The sequence below is a fragment of the Syngnathus leptorhynchus genome, chromosome 3 (assembly GCF_054491065.1).
Source record: "Syngnathus leptorhynchus isolate UIUO chromosome 3, UIUO_Slep, whole genome shotgun sequence".
Lineage (NCBI taxonomy): Eukaryota > Metazoa > Chordata > Actinopteri > Syngnathiformes > Syngnathidae > Syngnathus > Syngnathus leptorhynchus.
This window is the reverse complement of record NC_141197.1, coordinates 2,831,198-2,855,825: the sequence shown is the minus strand read 5'-3', so window position 1 is coordinate 2,855,825 and position 24,628 is coordinate 2,831,198.

The window sequence follows — 24,628 nt, the reverse complement described above, 5'->3', positions numbered from 1 at the left end:
AAACATAAACCAAACGATGAAATTGGTTATTTCTTCATGTATAATGATCAACTCGATACTCCCTAGCCCCCAACAGCCTTTTTTTTCATAACACTTTAACCAGAGTGACGGGAGAGCGGCATTTCAGAAAACGTGCTTATCTCGGCGAGAAAAAGCGATTTCGGCAATAAAATTTAAAACGCGTGTAAAACATAAACCAAACGATGAAATTGGTTATTTCTTCATGTATAATGATCAACTCGATACTCCCTAGCCCCCAACAGCCTTTTTTTTCATAACACTTTAACCAGAGTGACGGGAGAGCGGCATTTCAGAAAACGTGCTTATCTCGGCGAGAAAAAGCGATTTCGGCAATAAAATTTAAAACGCGTGTAAAACATAAACCAAACAATGAAATTGGTTATTTCTTCATGTATAATGATCAACTCGATACTCCCTAGCCCCCAACAGCCTTTTTTTTCATAACACTTTAACCAGAGTGACGGGAGAGCGGCATTTCAGAAAACGTGCTTATCTCGGCGAGAAAAAGCGATTTCGGCAATAAAATTTAAAACGCGTGTAAAACATAAACCAAACGATGAAATTGGTTATTTCTTCATGTATAATGATCAACTCGATACTCCCTAGCCCCCAACAGCCTTTTTTTTTCATAACACTTTAACCAGAGTGACGGGAGAGCGGCATTTCAGAAAACGTGCTTATCTCGGCGAGAAAAAGCGATTTCGGCAATAAAATTTAAAACGCGTGTAAAACATAAACCAAACGATGAAATTGGTTATTTCTTCATGTATAATGATCAACTCGATACTCCCTAGCCCCCAACAGCCTTTTTTTTCATAACACTTTAACCAGAGTGACGGGAGAGCGGCATTTCAGAAAACCTGCTTATCTCGGCGAGAAAAAGCGATTTCGGCAATAAAATTTAAAACGCGTGTAAAACATAAACCAAACGATGAAATTGGTTATTTCTTCATGTATAATGATCAACTCGATACTCCCTAGCCCCCAACAGCCTTTTTTTTCATAATACTTTAACCAGAGTGACGGGAGAGCGGCATTTCAGAAAACGTGCTTATCTCGGCGAGAAAAAGCGATTTCGGCAATAAAATTTAAAACGCGTGTAAAACATAAACCAAACGATGAAATTGGTTATTTCTTCATGTATAATGATCAACTCGATACTCCCTAGCCCCCAACAGCCTTTTTTTTCATAACACTTTAACCAGAGTGACGGGAGAGCGGCATTTCAGAAAACGTGCTTATCTCGGCGAGAAAAAGCGATTTCGGCAATAAAATTTAAAACGCGTGTAAAACATAAACCAAACGATGAAATTGGTTATTTCTTCATGTATAATGATCAACTCGATACTCCCTAGCCCCCAACATCCTTTTTTTTCATAACACTTTAACCAGAGTGACGGGAGAGCGGCATTTCAGAAAACGTGCTTATCTCGGCGAGAAAAAGCGATTTCGGCAATAAAATTTAAAACGCGTGTAAAACATAAACCAAACGATGAAATTGGTTATTTCTTCATGTATAATGATCAACTTGATACTCCCTAGCCCCCAACAGCCTTTTTTTTCATAACACTTTAACCAGAGTGACGGGAGAGCGGCATTTCAGAAAACGTGCTTATCTCGGCGAGAAAAAGCGATTTCGGCAATAAAATTTAAAACGCGTGTAAAACATAAACCAAACGATGAAATTGGTTATTTCTTCATGTATAATGATCAACTCGATACTCCCTAGCCCCCAACAGCCTTTTTTTTCATAACACTTTAACCAGAGTGACGGGAGAGCGGCATTTCAGAAAACGTGCTTATCTCGGCGAGAAAAAGCGATTTCGGCAATAAAATTTAAAACGCGTGTAAAACATAAACCAAACGATGAAATTGGTTATTTCTTCATGTATAATGATCAACTCGATACTCCCTAGCCCCCAACAACCTTTTTTTTCATAACACTTTAACCAGAGTGACGGGAGAGCGGCATTTCAGAAAACGTGCTTATCTCGGCGAGAAAAAGCGATTTCGGCAATAAAATTTAAAACGCGTGTAAAACATAAACCAAACGATAAAATTGGTTATTTCTTCATGTATAATGATCAACTCGATACTCCCTAGCCCCCAACAGCCTTTTTTTTCATAACACTCTAACCAGAGTGACGGGAGAGCGGCATTTCAGAAAACGTGCTTATCTCGGCGAGTAAAAGCGATTTCGGCAATAAAATTTAAAACGCGTGTAAAACATAAACCAAACGATAAAATTGGTTATATCTTCATGTATAATGATCAACTCGATACTCCCTAGCCCCCAACAGCCTTTTTTTTCATAACACTTTAACCAGCGTGACGGGAGAGCGGCATTTCAGAAAACGTGCTTATCTCGGCGAGAAAAAGCGATTTCGGCAATAAAATTTAAAACGCGTGTAAAACATAAACCAAACGATGAAATTGGTTATTTCTTCATGTATAATGATCAACTCGATACTCCCTAGCCCCCAACAGCCTTTTTTTTCATAACACTTTAACCAGAGTGACGGGAGAGCGGCATTTCAGAAAACGTGCTTATCTCGGCGAGAAAAAGCGATTTCGGCAATAAAATTTAAAACGCGTGTAAAACATACACCAAACGATGAAATTGGTTATTTCTTCATGTATAATGATCAACTCGATACTCCCTAGCCCCCAACAGCCTTTCTTTTCATAACACTTTAACCAGAGTGACGGGAGAGCGGTATTTCAGAAAACGTGCTTATCTCGGCGAGAAAAAGCGATTTCGGCAATAAAATTTAAAACGCGTGTAAAACATAAACCAAACGATGAAATTGGTTATTTCGTCATGTATAATGATCAACTCGATACTCCCTAGCCCCCAACAGCCTTTTTTTTTCATAACACTTTAACCAGAGTGACGGGAGAGCGGCATTTCAGAAAACGTGCTTATCTCGGCGAGAAAAAGCGATTTCGGCAATAAAATTTAAAACGCGTGTAAAACATAAACCAAACGATGAAATTGGTTATTTCTTCATGTATAATGATCAACTCGATACTCCCTAGCCCCCAACAGCCTTTTTTTCATAACACTTTACCCAGAGTGACGGGATAGCGGCATTTCAGAAAACGTGCTTATCTCGGCGAGAAAAAGCGATTTCGGCAATAAAATTTAAAACGCGTGTAAAACAAACCAAACGATGAAATTGGTTATTTCTTCATGTATAATGATCAACTCGATACTCCCTAGCCCCCAACAGCCTTTTTTTTCATAACACCAGAGTGACGGGAGAGCGGCATTTCAGAAAACGTGCTTATCTCGGCGAGAAAAAGCGATTTCGGCAATAAAATTTAAAACGCGTGTAAAACATAAACCAAACGATGAAATTGGTTATTTCTTCATGTATAATGATCAACTCGATACTCCCTAGCCCCCAACAGCCTTTTTTTTCATAACACTTTAACCAGAGTGACGGGAGAGCGGCATTTCAGAAAACGTGCTTATCTCGGCGAGAAAAAGCGATTTCGGCAATAAAATTTAAAACGCGTGTAAAACATAAACCAAACGATGAAATTGGTTATTTCTTCATGTATAATGATCAACTCGATACTCCCTAGCCCCCAACAGCCTTTTCTTTCATAACACTTTAACCAGAGTGACGGGAGAGCGGCATTTCAGAAAACGTGCTTATCTCGGCGAGAAAAAGCGATTTCGGCAATAAAATTTAAAACGCGTGTAAAACATAAACCAAACGATGAAATTGGTTATTTCTTCATGTATAATGATCAACTCGATACTCCCTAGCCCCCAACAGCCTTTTTTTTTCATAACACTTTAACCAGAGTGACGGGCAAGCGGCATTTCAGAAAACGTGCTTATCTCGGCGAGGAAAAGCGATTTCGGCAATAAAATTTAAAACGCGTGTAAAACATAAACCAAACGATGAAATTGGTTATTTCTTCATGTATAATGATCAACTCGATACTCCCTAGCCCCCAACAGCCTTTTTTTTCATAACACTTTAACCAGAGTGACGGGAGAGCGGCATTTCATAAAACGTGCTTATCTCGGCGAGAAAAAGCGATTTCGGCAATAAAATTTAAAACGCGTGTAAAACATAAACCAAACGATGAAATTGGTTATTTCTTCATGTATAATGATCAACTCGATACTCCCTAGCCCCCAACAGCCTTTTTTTTCATAACACTTTAACCAGAGTGACGGGAGAGCGGCATTTCAGAAAACGTGCTTATCTCGGCGAGAAAAAGCGATTTCGGCAATAAAATTTAAAACGCGTGTAAAACATAAACCAAACGATGAAATTGGTTATTTCTTCATGTATAATGATCAACTCGATACTCCCTAGCCCCCAACAGCCTTTTTTTTCATAACACTTTAACCAGAGTGACGGGAGAGCGGCATTTCACAAAACGTGCTTATCTCGGCGAGAAAAAGCGATTTCGGCAATAAAATTTAAAACGCGTGTAAAACATAAACCCAACGATGAAATTGGTTATTTCTTCATGTATAATGATCAACTCGATACTCCCTAGCCCCCAACAGCCTTTTTTTTCATAACACTTTAACCAGAGTGACGGGAGAGCGGCATTTCATAAAACGTGCTTATCTCGGCGAGAAAAAGCGATTTCGGCAATAAAATTTAAAACGCGTGTAAAACATAAACCAAACGATGAAATTGGTTATTTCTTCATGTATAATGATCAACTCGATACTCCCTAGCCCCCAACAGCCTTTTTTTTCATAAAACTTTAACCAGAGTGACGGGAGAGCGGCATTTCAGAAAACGTGCTTATCTCGGCGAGAAAAAGCGATTTCGGCAATAAAATTTAAAACGCGTGTAAAACATAAACCAAACGATGAAATTGGTTATTTCTTCATGTATAATGATCAACTCGATACTCCCTAGCCCCCAACAGCCTTTTTTTTCATAACACTTTAACCAGAGTGACGGGAGAGCGGCATTTCAGAAAACGTGCTTATCTCGGCGAGAAAAAGCGATTTCGGCAATAAAATTTAAAACGCGTGTAAAACATAAACCAAACGATGAAATTGCTTATTTCTTCATGTATAATGATCAACTCGATACTCCCTAGCCCCCAACAGCCTTTTTTTTCATAACACTTTAACCAGAGTGACGGGAGAGCGGCATTTCAGAAAACGTGCTTATCTCGGCGAGAAAAAGCGATTTCGGCAATAAAATTTAAAACGCGTGTAAAACATAAACCAAACGATGAAATTGGTTATTTCTTCATGTATAATGATCAACTCGATACTCCCTAGCCCCCAACAGCCTTTTTTTTCATAACACTTTAACCAGAGTGACGGGAGAGCGGCATTTCAGAAAACGTGCTTATCTCGGCGAGAAAAAGCGATTTCGGCAATAAAATTTAAAACGCGTGTAAAACATAAACCAAACGATGAAATTGGTTATTTCTTCATGTATAATGATCAACTCGATACTCCCTAGCCCCCAACAGCCTTTTTTTTCATAACACTTTAACCAGAGTGACGGGAGAGCGGCATTTCAGAAAACGTGCTTATCTCGGCGAGAAAAAGCGATTTCGGCAATAAAATTTAAAACGCGTGTAAAACATAAACCAAACGATGAAATTGGTTATTTCTTCATGTATAATGATCAACTCGATACTCCCTAGCCCCCAACAGCCTTTTTTTTCATAACACTTTAACCAGAGTGACGGGAGAGCGGCATTTCAGAAAACCTGCTTATCTCGGCGAGAAAAAGCGATTTCGGCAATAAAATTTAAAACGCGTGTAAAACATAAACCAAACGATGAAATTGGTTATTTCTTCATGTATAATGATCAACTCGATACTCCCTAGCCCCCAACAGCCTTTTTTTTCATAACACTTTAACCAGAGTGACGGGAGAGCGGCATTTCAGAAAACCTGCTTATCTCGGCGAGAAAAAGCGATTTCGGCAATTAAATTTAAAACGCGTGTAAAACATAAACCAAACGATGAAATTGGTTATTTCTTCATGTATAATGATCAACTCGATACTCCCTAGCCCCCAACAGCCTTTTTTTTCATAATACTTTAACCAGAGTGACGGGAGAGCGGCATTTCAGAAAACGTGCTTATCTCGGCGAGAAAAAGCGATTTCGGCAATAAAATTTAAAACGCGTGTAAAACATAAACCAAACGATGAAATTGGTTATTTCTTCATGTATAATGATCAACTCGATACTCCCTAGCCCCCAACAGCCTTTTTTTTCATAACACTTTAACCAGAGTGACGGGAGAGCGGCATTTCAGAAAACGTGCTTATCTCGGCGAGAAAAAGCGATTTCGGCAATAAAATTTAAAACGCGTGTAAAACATAAACCAAACGATGAAATTGGTTATTTCTTCATGTATAATGATCAACTCGATACTCCCTAGCCCCCAACATCCTTTTTTTTCATAACACTTTAACCAGAGTGACGGGAGAGCGGCATTTCAGAAAACGTGCTTAACTCGGCGAGAAAAAGCGATTTCGGCAATAAAATTTAAAACGCGTGTAAAACATAAACCAAACGATGAAATTGGTTATTTCTTCATGTATAATGATCAACTCGATACTCCCTAGCCCCCAACAGCCTTTTTTTTCATAACACTTTAACCAGAGTGACGGGAGAGCGGCATTTCAGAAAACGTGCTTATCTCGGCGAGAAAAAGCGATTTCGGCAATAAAATTTAAAACGCGTGTAAAACATAAACCAAACGATGAAATTGGTTATTTCTTCATGTATAATGATCAACTCGATACTCCCTAGCCCCCAACAGCCTTTTTTTTCATAACACTTTAACCAGAGTGACGGGAGAGCGGCATTTCAGAAAACGTGCTTATCTCGGCGAGAAAAAGCGATTTCGGCAATAAAATTTAAAACGCGTGTAAAACATAAACCAAACGATGAAATTGGTTATTTCTTCATGTATAATGATCAACTCGATACTCCCTAGCCCCCAACAGCCTTTTTTTTCATAACACTTTAACCAGAGTGACGGGAGAGCGGCATTTCAGAAAACGTGCTTATCTCGGCGAGAAAAAGCGATTTCGGCAATAAAATTTAAAACGCGTGTAAAACATAAACCAAACGATGAAATTGGTTATTTCTTCATGTATAATGATCAACTCGATACTCCCTAGCCCCCAACAGCCTTTTTTTTCATAACACTTTAACCAGAGTGACGGGAGAGCGGCATTTCAGAAAACGTGCTTATCTCGGCGAGAAAAAGCGATTTCGGCAATAAAATTTAAAACGCGTGTAAAACATAAACCAAACGATGAAATTGGTTATTTCTTCATGTATAATGATCAACTCGATACTCCCTAGCCCCCAACAGCCTTTTTTTTCATAACACTTTAACCAGAGTGACGGGAGAGCGGCATTTCAGAAAACGTGCTTATCTTGGCGAGAAAAAGCGATTTCGGCAATAAAATTTAAAACGCGTGTAAAACATAAACCAAACGATGAAATTGGTTATTTCTTCATGTATAATGATCAACTCGATACTCCCTAGCCCCCAACAGCCTTTTTTTTCATAACACTTTAACCAGAGTGACGGGAGAGCGGCATTTCAGAAAACGTGCTTATCTCGGCGAGAAAAAGCGATTTCGGCAATAAAATTTAAAACGCGTGTAAAACATAAACCAAACGATGAAATTGGTTATTTCTTCATGTATAATGATCAACTCGATACTCCCTAGCCCCCAACAGCCTTTTTTTTCATAACACTTTAACCAGAGTGACGGGAGAGCGGCATTTCAGAAAACGTGCTTATCTCGGCGAGAAAAAGCGATTTCGGCAATAAAATTTAAAACGCGTGTAAAACATAAACCAAACGATGAAATTGGTTATTTCTTCATGTATAATGATCAACTCGATACTCCCTAGCCCCCAACAGCCTTTTTTTTCATAACACTTTAACCAGAGTGACGGGAGAGCGGCATTTCAGAAAACGTGCTTATCTCGGCGAGAAAAAGCGATTTCGGCAATAAAATTTAAAACGCGTGTAAAACATAAACCAAACGATGAAATTGGTTATTTCTTCATGTATAATGATCAACTCGATACTCCCTAGCCCCCAACAGCCTTTTTTTTCATAACACTTTAACCAGAGTGACGGGAGAGCGGCATTTCAGAAAACGTGCTTATCTCGGCGAGAAAAAGCGATTTCGGCAATAAAATTTAAAACGCGTGTAAAACATAAACCAAACGATGAAATTGGTTATTTCTTCATGTATAATGATCAACTCGATACTCCCTAGCCCCCAACAGCCTTTTTTTTCATAACACTTTAACCAGAGTGACGGGAGAGCGGCATTTCAGAAAACGTGCTTATCTCGGCGAGAAAAAGCGATTTCGGCAATAAAATTTAAAACGCGTGTAAAACATAAACCAAACGATGAAATTGGTTATTTCTTCATGTATAATGATCAACTCGATACTCCCTAGCCCCCAACAGCCTTTTTTTTCATAACACTTTAACCAGAGTGACGGGAGAGCGGCATTTCAGAAAACGTGCTTATCTTGGCGAGAAAAAGCGATTTCGGCAATAAAATTTAAAACGCGTGTAAAACATAAACCAAACGATGAAATTGGTTATTTCTTCATGTATAATGATCAACTCGATACTCCCTAGCCCCCAACAGCCTTTTTTTTCATAACACTTTAACCAGAGTGACGGGAGAGCGGCATTTCAGAAAACGTGCTTATCTCGGCGAGAAAAAGCGATTTCTGCAATAAAATTTAAAACGCGTGTAAAACATAAACCAAACGATGAAATTGGTTATTTCTTCATGTATAATGATCAACTCGATACTCCCTAGCCCCCAACAGCCTTTTTTTTCATAACACTTTAACCAGAGTGACGGGAGAGCGGCATTTCAGAAAACGTGCTTATCTCGGCGAGAAAAAGCGATTTCGGCAATAAAATTTAAAACGCGTGTAAAACATAAACCAAACGATGAAATTGGTTATTTTTTCATGTATAATGATCAACTCGATACTCCCTAGCCCCCAACAGCCTTTTTTTTCATAACACTTTAACCAGAGTGACGGGAGAGCGGCATTTCAGAAAACGTGCTTATCTCGGCGAGAAAAAGCGATTTCGGCAATAAAATTTAAAACGCGTGTAAAACATAAAACCAAACGATGAAATTGGTTATTTCTTCATGTATAATGATCAACTCGATACTCCCTAGCCCCCAACAGCCTTTTTTTTCATAACACTTTAACCAGAGTGACGGGAGAGCGGCATTTCAGAAAACGTGCTTATCTCGGCGAGAAAAAGCGATTTCGGCAATAAAATTTAAAACGCGTGTAAAACATAAACCAAACGATGAAATTGGTTATTTCTTCATGTATAATGATCAACTCGATACTCCCTAGCCCCCAACAGCCTTTTTTTTCATAACACTTTAACCAGAGTGACGGGAGAGCGGCATTTCAGAAAACGTGCTTATCTCGGCGAGAAAAAGCGATTTCGGCAATAAAATTTAAAACGCGTGTAAAACATAAACCAAACGATGAAATTGGTTATTTCTTCATGTATAATGATCAACTCGATACTCCCTAGCCCCCAACAGCCTTTTTTTTCATAACACTTTAACCAGAGTGACGGGAGAGCGGCATTTCAGAAAACGTGCTTATCTCGGCGAGAAAAAGCGATTTCGGCAATAAAATTTAAAACGCGTGTAAAACATAAACCAAACGATGAAATTGGTTATTTCTTCATGTATAATGATCAACTCGATACTCCCTAGCCCCCAACAGCCTTTTTTTTCATAACACTTTAACCAGAGTGACGGGAGAGCGGCATTTCAGAAAACGTGCTTATCTCGGCGAGAAAAAGCGATTTCGGCAATAAAATTTAAAACGCGTGTAAAACATAAACCAAACGATGAAATTGGTTATTTCTTCATGTATAATGATCAACTCGATACTCCCTAGCCCCCAACAGCCTTTTTTTTCATAACACTTTAACCAGAGTGACGGGAGAGCGGCATTTCAGAAAACGTGCTTATCTCGGCGAGAAAAAGCGATTTCGGCAATAAAATTTAAAACGCGTGTAAAACATAAACCAAACGATGAAATTGGTTATTTCTTCATGTATAAGGATCAACTCGATACTCCCTAGCCCCCAACAGCCTTTTTTTTCATAACACTTTAACCAGAGTGACGGGAGAGCGGCATTTCAGAAAACGTGCTTATCTCGGCGAGAAAAAGCGATTTCGGCAATAAAATTTAAAACGCGTGTAAAACATAAACCAAACGATGAAATTGGTTATTTCTTCATGTATAATGATCAACTCGATACTCCCTAGCCCCCAACAGCCTTTTTTTTCATAACACTTTAACCAGAGTGACGGGAGAGCGGCATTTCAGAAAACGTGCTTATCTCGGCGAGAAAAAGCGATTTCGGCAATAAAATTTAAAACGCGTGTAAAACATAAACCAAACGATGAAATTGGTTATTTCTTCATGTATAATGATCAACTCGATACTCCCTAGCCCCCAACAGCCTTTTTTTTCATAACACTTTAACCAGAGTGACGGGAGAGCGGCATTTCAGAAAACGTGCTTATCTCGGCGAGAAAAAGCGATTTCGGCAATAAAATTTAAAACGCGTGTAAAACATAAACCAAACGATGAAATTGGTTATTTCTTCATGTATAATGATCAACTCGATACTCCCTAGCCCCCAACAGCCTTTTTTTTCATAACACTTTAACCAGAGTGACGGGAGAGCGGCATTTCAGAAAACGTGCTTATCTCGGCGAGAAAAAGCGATTTCGGCAATAAAATTTAAAACGCGTGTAAAACATAAAACAAACGATGAAATTGGTTATTTCTTCATGTATAATGATCAACTCGATACTCCCTAGCCCCCAACAGCCTTTTTTTTCATAACACTTTAACCAGAGTGACGGGAGAGCGGCATTTCAGAAAACGTGCTTATCTCGGCGAGAAAAAGCGATTTCGGCAATAAAATTTAAAACGCGTGTAAAACATAAACCAAACGATAAAATTGGTTATTTCTTCATGTATAATGATCAACTCGATACTCCCTAGCCCCCAACAGCCTTTTTTTTCATAACACTCTAACCAGAGTGACGGGAGAGCGGCATTTCAGAAAACGTGCTTATCTCGGCGAGTAAAAGCGATTTCGGCAATAAAATTTAAAACGCGTGTAAAACATAAACCAAACGATAAAATTGGTTATATCTTCATGTATAATGATCAACTCGATACTCCCTAGCCCCCAACAGCCTTTTTTTTCATAACACTTTAACCAGCGTGACGGGAGAGCGGCATTTCAGAAAACGTGCTTATCTCGGCGAGAAAAAGCGATTTCGGCAATAAAATTTAAAACGCGTGTAAAACATAAACCAAACGATGAAATTGGTTATTTCTTCATGTATAATGATCAACTCGATACTCCCTAGCCCCCAACAGCCTTTTTTTTCATAACACTTTAACCAGAGTGACGGGAGAGCGGCATTTCAGAAAACGTGCTTATCTCGGCGAGAAAAAGCGATTTCGGCAATAAAATTTAAAACGCGTGTAAAACATACACCAAACGATGAAATTGGTTATTTCTTCATGTATAATGATCAACTCGATACTCCCTAGCCCCCAACAGCCTTTCTTTTCATAACACTTTAACCAGAGTGACGGGAGAGCGGTATTTCAGAAAACGTGCTTATCTCGGCGAGAAAAAGCGATTTCGGCAATAAAATTTAAAACGCGTGTAAAACATAAACCAAACGATGAAATTGGTTATTTCGTCATGTATAATGATCAACTCGATACTCCCTAGCCCCCAACAGCCTTTTTTTTTCATAACACTTTAACCAGAGTGACGGGAGAGCGGCATTTCAGAAAACGTGCTTATCTCGGCGAGAAAAAGCGATTTCGGCAATAAAATTTAAAACGCGTGTAAAACATAAACCAAACGATGAAATTGGTTATTTCTTCATGTATAATGATCAACTCGATACTCCCTAGCCCCCAACAGCCTTTTTTTCATAACACTTTACCCAGAGTGACGGGAGAGCGGCATTTCAGAAAACGTGCTTATCTCGGCGAGAAAAAGCGATTTCGGCAATAAAATTTAAAACGCGTGTAAAACAAACCAAACGATGAAATTGGTTATTTCTTCATGTATAATGATCAACTCGATACTCCCTAGCCCCCAACAGCCTTTTTTTTCATAACACCAGAGTGACGGGAGAGCGGCATTTCAGAAAACGTGCTTATCTCGGCGAGAAAAAGCGATTTCGGCAATAAAATTTAAAACGCGTGTAAAACATAAACCAAACGATGAAATTGGTTATTTCTTCATGTATAATGATCAACTCGATACTCCCTAGCCCCCAACAGCCTTTTTTTTCATAACACTTTAACCAGAGTGACGGGAGAGCGGCATTTCAGAAAACGTGCTTATCTCGGCGAGAAAAAGCGATTTCGGCAATAAAATTTAAAACGCGTGTAAAACATAAACCAAACGATGAAATTGGTTATTTCTTCATGTATAATGATCAACTCGATACTCCCTAGCCCCCAACAGCCTTTTCTTTCATAACACTTTAACCAGAGTGACGGGAGAGCGGCATTTCAGAAAACGTGCTTATCTCGGCGAGAAAAAGCGATTTCGGCAATAAAATTTAAAACGCGTGTAAAACATAAACCAAACGATGAAATTGGTTATTTCTTCATGTATAATGATCAACTCGATACTCCCTAGCCCCCAACAGCCTTTTTTTTTCATAACACTTTAACCAGAGTGACGGGAGAGCGGCATTTCAGAAAACGTGCTTATCTCGGCGAGGAAAAGCGATTTCGGCAATAAAATTTAAAACGCGTGTAAAACATAAACCAAACGATGAAATTGGTTATTTCTTCATGTATAATGATCAACTCGATACTCCCTAGCCCCCAACAGCCTTTTTTTTCATAACACTTTAACCAGAGTGACGGGAGAGCGGCATTTCATAAAACGTGCTTATCTCGGCGAGAAAAAGCGATTTCGGCAATAAAATTTAAAACGCGTGTAAAACATAAACCAAACGATGAAATTGGTTATTTCTTCATGTATAATGATCAACTCGATACTCCCTAGCCCCCAACAGCCTTTTTTTTCATAACACTTTAACCAGAGTGACGGGAGAGCGGCATTTCAGAAAACGTGCTTATCTCGGCGAGAAAAAGCGATTTCGGCAATAAAATTTAAAACGCGTGTAAAACATAAACCAAACGATGAAATTGGTTATTTCTTCATGTATAATGATCAACTCGATACTCCCTAGCCCCCAACAGCCTTTTTTTTCATAACACTTTAACCAGAGTGACGGGAGAGCGGCATTTCACAAAACGTGCTTATCTCGGCGAGAAAAAGCGATTTCGGCAATAAAATTTAAAACGCGTGTAAAACATAAACCAAACGATGAAATTGGTTATTTCTTCATGTATAATGATCAACTCGATACTCCCTAGCCCCCAACAGCCTTTTTTTTCATAACACTTTAACCAGAGTGACGGGAGAGCGGCATTTCAGAAAACGTGCTTATCTCGGCGAGAAAAAGCGATTTCGGCAATAAAATTTAAAACGCGTGTAAAACATAAACCAAACGATGAAATTGGTTATTTCTTCATGTATAATGATCAACTCGATACTCCCTAGCCCCCAACAGCCTTTTTTTTCATAACACTTTAACCAGAGTGACGGGAGAGCGGCATTTCAGAAAACGTGCTTATCTCGGCGAGAAAAAGCGATTTCGGCAATAAAATTTAAAACGCGTGTAAAACATAAACCAAACGATGAAATTGGTTATTTCTTCATGTATAATGATCAACTCGATACTCCCTAGCCCCCAACAGCCTTTTTTTTCATAACACTTTAACCAGAGTGACGGGAGAGCGGCATTTCAGAAAACGTGCTTATCTCGGCGAGAAAAAGCGATTTCGGCAATAAAATTTAAAACGCGTGTAAAACATAAACCAAACGATGAAATTGGTTATTTCTTCATGTATAATGATCAACTCGATACTCCCTAGCCCCCAACAGCCTTTTTTTTCATAACACTTTAACCAGAGTGACGGGAGAGCGGCATTTCAGAAAACGTGCTTATCTCGGCGAGAAAAAGCGATTTCGGCAATAAAATTTAAAACGCGTGTAAAACATAAACCAAACGATGAAATTGGTTATTTCTTCATGTATAATGATCAACTCGATACTCCCTAGCCCCCAACAGCCTTTTTTTTCATAACACTTTAACCGAGTGACGGGAGAGCGGCATTTCAGAAAACGTGCTTATCTCGGCGAGAAAAAGCGATTTCGGCAATAAAATTTAAAACGCGTGTAAAACATAAACCAAACGATGAAATTGGTTATTTCTTCATGTATAATGATCAACTCGATACTCCCTAGCCCCCAACAGCCTTTTTTTTCATAACACTTTAACCAGAGTGACGGGAGAGCGGCATTTCAGAAAACGTGCTTATCTCGGCGAGAAAAAGCGATTTCGGCAATAAAATTTAAAACGCGTGTAAAACATAAACCAAACGATGAAATTGGTTATTTCTTCATGTATAATGATCAACTCGATACTCCCTAGCCCCCAACAGCCTTTTTTTTCATAACACTTTAACCAGAGTGACGGGAGAGCGGCATTTCAGAAAACCGTGCTTATCTCGGCGAGAAAAAGCGATTTCGGCAATAAAATTTAAAACGCGTGTAAAACATAAACCAAACGATGAAATTGGTTATTTCTTCATGTATAATGATCAACTCGATACTCCCTAGCCCCCAACAGCCTTTTTTTTCATAACACTTTAACCAGAGTGACGGGAGAGCGGCATTTCAGAAAACCTGCTTATCTCGGCGAGAAAAAGCGATTTCGGCAATAAAATTTAAAACGCGTGTAAAACATAAACCAAACGATGAAATTGGTTATTTCTTCATGTATAATGATCAACTCGATACTCCCTAGCCCCCAACAGCCTTTTTTTTCATAACACTTTAACCAGAGTGACGGGAGAGCGGCATTTCAGAAAACGTGCTTATCTCGGCGAGAAAAAGCGATTTCGGCAATAAAATTTAAAACGCGTGTAAAACATAAACCAAACGATGAAATTGGTTATTTCTTCATGTATAATGATCAACTCGATACTCCCTAGCCCCCAACAGCCTTTTTTTTCATAACACTTTAACCAGAGTGACGGGAGAGCGGCATTTCAGAAAACGTGCTTATCTCGGCGAGAAAAAGCGATTTCGGCAATAAAATTTAAAACGCGTGTAAAACATAAACCAAACGATGAAATTGGTTATTTCTTCATGTATAATGATCAACTCGATACTCCCTAGCCCCCAACAGCCTTTTTTTTCATAACACTTTAACCAGAGTGACGGGAGAGCGGCATTTCAGAAAACGTGCTTATCTCGGCGAGAAAAAGCGATTTCGGCAATAAAATTTAAAACGCGTGTAAAACATAAACCAAACGATGAAATTGGTTATTTCTTCATGTATAATGATCAACTCGATACTCCCTAGCCCCCAACAGCCTTTTTTTTCATAACACTTTAACCAGAGTGACGGGAGAGCGGCATTTCAGAAAACGTGCTTATCTCGGCGAGAAAAAGCGATTTCGGCAATAAAATTTAAAACGCGTGTAAAACATAAACCAAACGATGAAATTGGTTATTTCTTCATGTATAATGATCAACTCGATACTCCCTAGCCCCCAACAGCCTTTTTTTTCATAACACTTTAACCAGAGTGACGGGAGAGCGGCATTTCAGAAAACGTGCTTATCTCGGCGAGAAAAAGCGATTTCGGCAATAAAATTTAAAACGCGTGTAAAACATAAACCAAACGATGAAATTGGTTATTTCTTCATGTATAATGATCAACTCGATACTCCCTAGCCCCCAACAGCCTTTTTTTTCATAACACTTTAACCAGAGTGACGGGAGAGCGGCATTTCAGAAAACGTGCTTATCTCGGCGAGAAAAAGCGATTTCGGCAATAAAATTTAAAACGCGTGTAAAACATAAACCAAACGATGAAATTGGTTATTTCTTCATGTATAATGATCAACTCGATACTCCCTAGCCCCCAACAGCCTTTTTTTTCATAACACTTTAACCAGAGTGACGGGAGAGCGGCATTTCAGAAAACGTGCTTATCTCGGCGAGAAAAAGCGATTTCGGCAATAAAATTTAAAACGCGTGTAAAACATAAACCAAACGATGAAATTGGTTATTTCTTCATGTATAATGATCAACTCGATACTCCCTAGCCCCCAACAGCCTTTTTTTTCATAACACTTTAACCAGAGTGACGGGAGAGCGGCATTTCAGAAAACGTGCTTATCTCGGCGAGAAAAAGCGATTTCGGCAATAAAATTTAAAACGCGTGTAAAACATAAACCAAACGATGAAATTGGTTATTTCTTCATGTATAATGATCAACTCGATACTCCCTAGCCCCCAACAGCCTTTTTTTTCATAACACTTTAACCAGAGTGACGGGAGAGCGGCATTTCAGAAAACGTGCTTATCTCGGCGAGAAAAAGCGATTTCGGCAATAAAATTTAAAACGCGTGTAAAACATAAACCAAACGATGAAATTGGTTATTTCTTCATGTATAATGATCAACTCGATACTCCCTAGCCCCCAACAGCCTTTTTTTTCATAACACTTTAACCAGAGTGACGGGAGAGCGGCATTTCAGAAAACGTGCTTATCTCGGCGAGAAAAAGCGATTTCGGCAATAAAATTTAAAACGCGTGTAAAACATAAACCAAACGATGAAATTGGTTATTTCTTCATGTATAATGATCAACTCGATACTCCCTAGCCCCCAACAGCCTTTTTTTTCATAACACTTTAACCAGAGTGACGGGAGAGCGGCATTTCAGAAAACGTGCTTATCTCGGCGAGAAAAAGCGATTTCGGCAATAAAATTTAAAACGCGTGTAAAACATAAACCAAACGATGAAATTGGTTATTTCTTCATGTATAATGATCAACTCGATACTCCCTAGCCCCCAACAGCCTTTTTTTTCATAACACTTTAACCAGAGTGACGGGAGAGCGGCATTTCAGAAAACGTGCTTATCTCGGCGAGAAAAAGCGATTTCGGCAATAAAATTTAAAACGCGTGTAAAACATAAACCAAACGATGAAATTGGTTATTTCTTCATGTATAATGATCAACTCGATACTCCCTAGCCCCCAACAGCCTTTTTTTTCATAACACTTTAACCAGAGTGACGGGAGAGCGGCATTTCAGAAAACGTGCTTATCTCGGCGAGAAAAAGCGATTTCGGCAATAAAATTTAAAACGCGTGTAAAACATAAACCAAACGATGAAATTGGTTATTTCTTCATGTATAATGATCAACTCGATACTCCCTAGCCCCCAACAGCCTTTTTTTTCATAACACTTTAACCAGAGTGACGGGAGAGCGGCATTTCAGAAAACGTGCTTATCTCGGCGAGAAAAAGCGATTTCGGCAATAAAATTTAAAACGCGTGTAAAACATAAACCAAACGATGAAATTGGTTATTTCTTCATGTATAATGATCAACTCGATACTCCCTAGCCCCCAACAGCCTTTTTTTTCATAACACTTTAACCAGAGTGACGGGAGAGCGGCATTTCAGAAAACGTGCTTATCTCGGCGAGAAAAAGCGATTTCGGCAATAAAATTTAAAACGCGTGTAAAACATAAACCAAACGATGAAATTGGTTATTTCTTCATGTATAATGATCAACTCGATACTCCCTAGCCCCCAACAGCCTTTTTTTTCATAACACTTTAACCAGAGTGACGGGAGAGCGGCATTTCAGAAAACGTGCTTATCTCGGCGAGAAAAAGCGATTTCGGCAATAAAATTTAAAACGCGTGTAAAACATAAACCAAACGATGAAATTGGTTATTTCTTCATGTATAATGATCAACTCGATACTCCCTAGCCCCCAACAGCCTTTTTTTTCATAACACTTTAACCAGAGTGACGGGAGAGCGGCATTTCAGAAAACGTGCTTATCTCGGCGAGAAAAAGCGATTTCGGCAATAAAATTTAAAACGCGTGTAAAACATAAACCAAACGATGAAATTGGTTATTTCTTCATGTATAATGATCAACTCGATACTCCCTAGCCCCCAACAGCCTTTTTTTTCATAACACTTTAACCAGAGTGACGGGAGAGCGGCATTTCAGAAAACGTGCTTATCTCGGCGAGAAAAAGCGATTTCGGCAATAAAATTTAAAACGCGTGTAAAACATAAACCAAACGATGAAATTGGTTATTTCTTCATGTATAATGATCAACTCGATACTCCCTAGCCCCCAACAGCCTTTTTTTTCATAACACTTTAACCAGAGTGACGGGAGAGCGGCATTTCAGAAAACGTGCTTATCTCGGCGAGAAAAAGCGATTTCGGCAATAAAATTTAAAACGCGTGTAAAACATAAACCAAACGATGAAATTGGTTATTTCTTCATGTATAATGATCAACTCGATACTCCCTAGCCCCCAACAGCCTTTTTTTTCATAACACTTTAACCAGAGTGACGGGAGAGCGGCATTTCAGAAAACGTGCTTATCTCGGCGAGAAAAAGCGATTTCGGCAATAAAATTTAAAACGCGTGTAAAACATAAACCAAACGATGAAATTGGTTATTTCTTCATGTATAATGATCAACTCGATACTCCCTAGCCCCCAACAGCCTTTTTTTTCATAACACTTTAACCAGAGTGACGGGAGAGCGGCATTTCAGAAAACGTGCTTATCTCGGCGAGAAAAAGCGATTTCGGCAATAAAATTTAAAACGCGTGTAAAACATAAACCAAACGATGAAATTGGTTATTTCTTCATGTATAATGATCAACTCGATACTCCCTAGCCCCCAACAGCCTTTTTTTTCATAACACTTTAACCAGAGTGACGGGAGAGCGGCATTTCAGAAAACGTGCTTATCTCGGCGAGAAAAAGCGATTTCGGCAATAAAATTTAAAACGCGTGTAAAACATAAACCAAACGATGAAATTGGTTATTTCTTCATGTATAATGATCAACTCGATACTCCCTAGCCCCCAACAGCCTTTTTTTTCATAACACTTTAACCAGAGTGACGGGAGAGCGGCATTTCAGAAAACGTGCTTATCTCGGCGAGAAAAAGCGATTTCGGCAATAAAATTTAAAACGCGTGTAAAACATAAACCAAACGATGAAATTGGTTATTTCTTCATGTATAATGATCAACTCGATACTCCCTAGCCCCCAACAGCCTTTTTTTTCATAACACTTTAACCAGAGTGACGGGAGAGCGGCATTTCAGAAAACGTGCTTATCTCGGCGAGAAAAAGCGATTTCGGCAATAAAATTTAAAACGCGTGTAAAACATAAACCAAACGATGAAATTGGTTATTTCTTCATGTATAATGATCAACTCGATACTCCCTAGCCCCCAACAGCCTTTTTTTTCATAACACTTTAACCAGAGTGACGGGAGAGCGGCATTTCAGAAAACGTGCTTATCTCGGCGAGAAAAAGCGATTTCGGCAATAAAATTTAAAACGCGTGTAAAACATAAACCAAACGATGAAATTGGTTATTTCTTCATGTATAATGATCAACTCGATACTCCCTAGCCCCCAACAGCCTTTTTTTTCATAACACTTTAACCAGAGTGACGGGAGAGCGGCATTTCAGAAAACGTGCTTATCTCGGCGAGAAAAAGCGATTTCGGCAATAAAATTTAAAACGCGTGTAAAACATAAACCAAACGATGAAATTGGTTATTTCTTCATGTATAATGATCAACTCGATACTCCCTAGCCCCCAACAGCCTTTTTTTTCATAACACTTTAACCAGAGTGACGGGAGAGCGGCATTTCAGAAAACGTGCTTATCTCGGCGAGAAAAAGCGATTTCGGCAATAAAATTTAAAACGCGTGTAAAACATAAACCAAACGATGAAATTGGTTATTTCTTCATGTATAATGATCAACTCGATACTCCCTAGCCCCCAACAGCCTTTTTTTTCATAACACTTTAACCAGAGTGACGGGAGAGCGGCATTTCAGAAAACGTGCTTATCTCGGCGAGAAAAAGCGATTTCGGCAATAAAATTTAAAACGCGTGTAAAACATAAACCAAACGATGAAATTGGTTATTTCTTCATGTATAATGATCAACTCGATACTCCCTAGCCCCCAACAGCCTTTTTTTTCATAACACTTTAACCAGAGTGACGGGAGAGCGGCATTTCAGAAAACGTGCTTATCTCGGCGAGAAAAAGCGATTTCGGCAATAAAATTTAAAACGCGTGTAAAACATAAACCAAACGATGAAATTGGTTATTTCTTCATGTATAATGATCAACTCGATACTCCCTAGCCCCCAACAGCCTTTTTTTTCATAACACTTTAACCAGAGTGACGGGAGAGCGGCATTTCAGAAAACGTGCTTATCTCGGCGAGAAAAAGCGATTTCGGCAATAAAATTTAAAACGCGTGTAAAACATAAACCAAACGATGAAATTGGTTATTTCTTCATGTATAATGATCAACTCGATACTCCCTAGCCCCCAACAGCCTTTTTTTTCATAACACTTTAACCAGAGTGACGGGAGAGCGGCATTTCAGAAAACGTGCTTATCTCGGCGAGAAAAAGCGATTTCGGCAATAAAATTTAAAACGCGTGTAAAACATAAACCAAACGATGAAATTGGTTATTTCTTCATGTATAATGATCAACTCGATACTCCCTAGCCCCCAACAGCCTTTTTTTTCATAACACTTTAACCAGAGTGACGGGAGAGCGGCATTTCAGAAAACGTGCTTATCTCGGCGAGAAAAAGCGATTTCGGCAATAAAATTTAAAACGCGTGTAAAACATAAACCAAACGATGAAATTGGTTATTTCTTCATGTATAATGATCAACTCGATACTCCCTAGCCCCCAACAGCCTTTTTTTTCATAACACTTTAACCAGAGTGACGGGAGAGCGGCATTTCAGAAAACGTGCTTATCTCGGCGAGAAAAAGCGATTTCGGCAATAAAATTTAAAACGCGTGTAAAACATAAACCAAACGATGAAATTGGTTATTTCTTCATGTATAATGATCAACTCGATACTCCCTAGCCCCCAACAGCCTTTTTTTTCATAACACTTTAACCAGAGTGACGGGAGAGCGGCATTTCAGAAAACGTGCTTATCTCGGCGAGAAAAAGCGATTTCGGCAATAAAATTTAAAACGCGTGTAAAACATAAACCAAACGATGAAATTGGTTATTTCTTCATGTATAATGATCAACTCGATACTCCCTAGCCCCCAACAGCCTTTTTTTTCATAACACTTTAACCAGAGTGACGGGAGAGCGGCATTTCAGAAAACGTGCTTATCTCGGCGAGAAAAAGCGATTTCGGCAATAAAATTTAAAACGCGTGTAAAACATAAACCAAACGATGAAATTGGTTATTTCTTCATGTATAATGATCAACTCGATACTCCCTAGCCCCCAACAGCCTTTTTTTTCATAACACTTTAACCAGAGTGACGGGAGAGCGGCATTTCAGAAAACGTGCTTATCTCGGCGAGAAAAAGCGATTTCGGCAATAAAATTTAAAACGCGTGTAAAACATAAACCAAACGATGAAATTGGTTATTTCTTCATGTATAATGATCAACTCGATACTCCCTAGCCCCCAACAGCCTTTTTTTTCATAACACTTTAACCAGAGTGACGGGAGAGCGGCATTTCAGAAAACGTGCTTATCTCGGCGAGAAAAAGCGATTTCGGCAATAAAATTTAAAACGCGTGTAAAACATAAACCAAACGATGAAATTGGTTATTTCTTCATGTATAATGATCAACTCGATACTCCCTAGCCCCCAACAGCCTTTTTTTTCATAACACTTTAACCAGAGTGACGGGAGAGCGGCATTTCAGAAAACGTGCTTATCTCGGCGAGAAAAAGCGATTTCGGCAATAAAATTTAAAACGCGTGTAAAACATAAACCAAACGATGAAATTGGTTATTTCTTCATGTATAATGATCAACTCGATACTCCCTAGCCCCCAACAGCCTTTTTTTTCATAACACTTTAACCAGAGTGACGGGAGAGCGGCATTTCAGAAAACGTGCTTATCTCGGCGAGAAAAAGCGATTTCGGCAATAAAATTTAAAACGCGTGTAAAACATAAACCAAACGATGAAATTGGTTATTTCTTCATGTATAATGATCAACTCGATACTCCCTAGCCCCCAACAGCCTTTTTTTTCATAACACTTTAACCAGAGTGACGGGAGAGCGGCATTTCAGAAAACGTGCTTATCTCGGCGAGAAAAAGCGATTTCGGCAATAAAATTTAAAACGCGTGTAAAACATAAACCAAACGATGAAATTGGTTATTTCTTCATGTATAATGATCAACTCGATACTCCCTAGCCCCCAACAGCCTTTTTTTTCATAACACTTTAACCAGAGTGACGGGAGAGCGGCATTTCAGAAAACGTGCTTATCTCGGCGAGAAAAAGCGATTTCGGCAATAAAATTTAAAACGCGTGTAAAACATAAACCAAACGATGAAATTGGTTATTTCTTCATGTATAATGATCAACTCGATACTCCCTAGCCCCCAACAGCCTTTTTTTTCATAACACTTTAACCAGAGTGACGGGAGAGCGGCATTTCAGAAAACGTGCTTATCTCGGCGAGAAAAAGCGATTTCGGCAATAAAATTTAAAACGCGTGTAAAACATAAACCAAACGATGAAATTGGTTATTTCTTCATGTATAATGATCAACTCGATACTCCCTAGCCCCCAACAGCCTTTTTTTTCATAACACTTTAACCAGAGTGACGGGAGAGCGGCATTTCAGAAAACGTGCTTATCTCGGCGAGAAAAAGCGATTTCGGCAATAAAATTTAAAACGCGTGTAAAACATAAACCAAACGATGAAATTGGTTATTTCTTCATGTATAATGATCAACTCGATACTCCCTAGCCCCCAACAGCCTTTTTTTTCATAACACTTTAACCAGAGTGACGGGAGAGCGGCATTTCAGAAAACGTGCTTATCTCGGCGAGAAAAAGCGATTTCGGCAATAAAATTTAAAACGCGTGTAAAACATAAACCAAACGATGAAATTGGTTATTTCTTCATGTATAATGATCAACTCGATACTCCCTAGCCCCCAACAGCCTTTTTTTTCATAACACTTTAACCAGAGTGACGGGAGAGCGGCATTTCAGAAAACGTGCTTATCTCGGCGAGAAAAAGCGATTTCGGCAATAAAATTTAAAACGCGTGTAAAACATAAACCAAACGATGAAATTGGTTATTTCTTCATGTATAATGATCAACTCGATACTCCCTAGCCCCCAACAGCCTTTTTTTTCATAACACTTTAACCAGAGTGACGGGAGAGCGGCATTTCAGAAAACGTGCTTATCTCGGCGAGAAAAAGCGATTTCGGCAATAAAATTTAAAACGCGTGTAAAACATAAACCAAACGATGAAATTGGTTATTTCTTCATGTATAATGATCAACTCGATACTCCCTAGCCCCCAACAGCCTTTTTTTTCATAACACTTTAACCAGAGTGACGGGAGAGCGGCATTTCAGAAAACGTGCTTATCTCGGCGAGAAAAAGCGATTTCGGCAATAAAATTTAAAACGCGTGTAAAACATAAACCAAACGATGAAATTGGTTATTTCTTCATGTATAATGATCAACTCGATACTCCCTAGCCCCCAACAGCCTTTTTTTTCATAACACTTTAACCAGAGTGACGGGAGAGCGGCATTTCAGAAAACGTGCTTATCTCGGCGAGAAAAAGCGATTTCGGCAATAAAATTTAAAACGCGTGTAAAACATAAACCAAACGATGAAATTGGTTATTTCTTCATGTATAATGATCAACTCGATACTCCCTAGCCCCCAACAGCCTTTTTTTTCATAACACTTTAACCAGAGTGACGGGAGAGCGGCATTTCAGAAAACGTGCTTATCTCGGCGAGAAAAAGCGATTTCGGCAATAAAATTTAAAACGCGTGTAAAACATAAACCAAACGATGAAATTGGTTATTTCTTCATGTATAATGATCAACTCGATACTCCCTAGCCCCCAACAGCCTTTTTTTTCATAACACTTTAACCAGAGTGACGGGAGAGCGGCATTTCAGAAAACGTGCTTATCTCGGCGAGAAAAAGCGATTTCGGCAATAAAATTTAAAACGCGTGTAAAACATAAACCAAACGATGAAATTGGTTATTTCTTCATGTATAATGATCACACTCGATACTCCCTAGCCCCCAACAGCCTTTTTTTTCATAACACTTTAACCAGAGTGACGGGAGAGCGGCATTTCAGAAAACGTGCTTATCTCGGCGAGAAAAAGCGATTTCGGCAATAAAATTTAAAACGCGTGTAAAACATAAACCAAACGATGAAATTGGTTATTTCTTCATGTATAATGATCAACTCGATACTCCCTAGCCCCCAACAGCCTTTTTTTTCATAACACTTTAACCAGAGTGACGGGAGAGCGGCATTTCAGAAAACGTGCTTATCT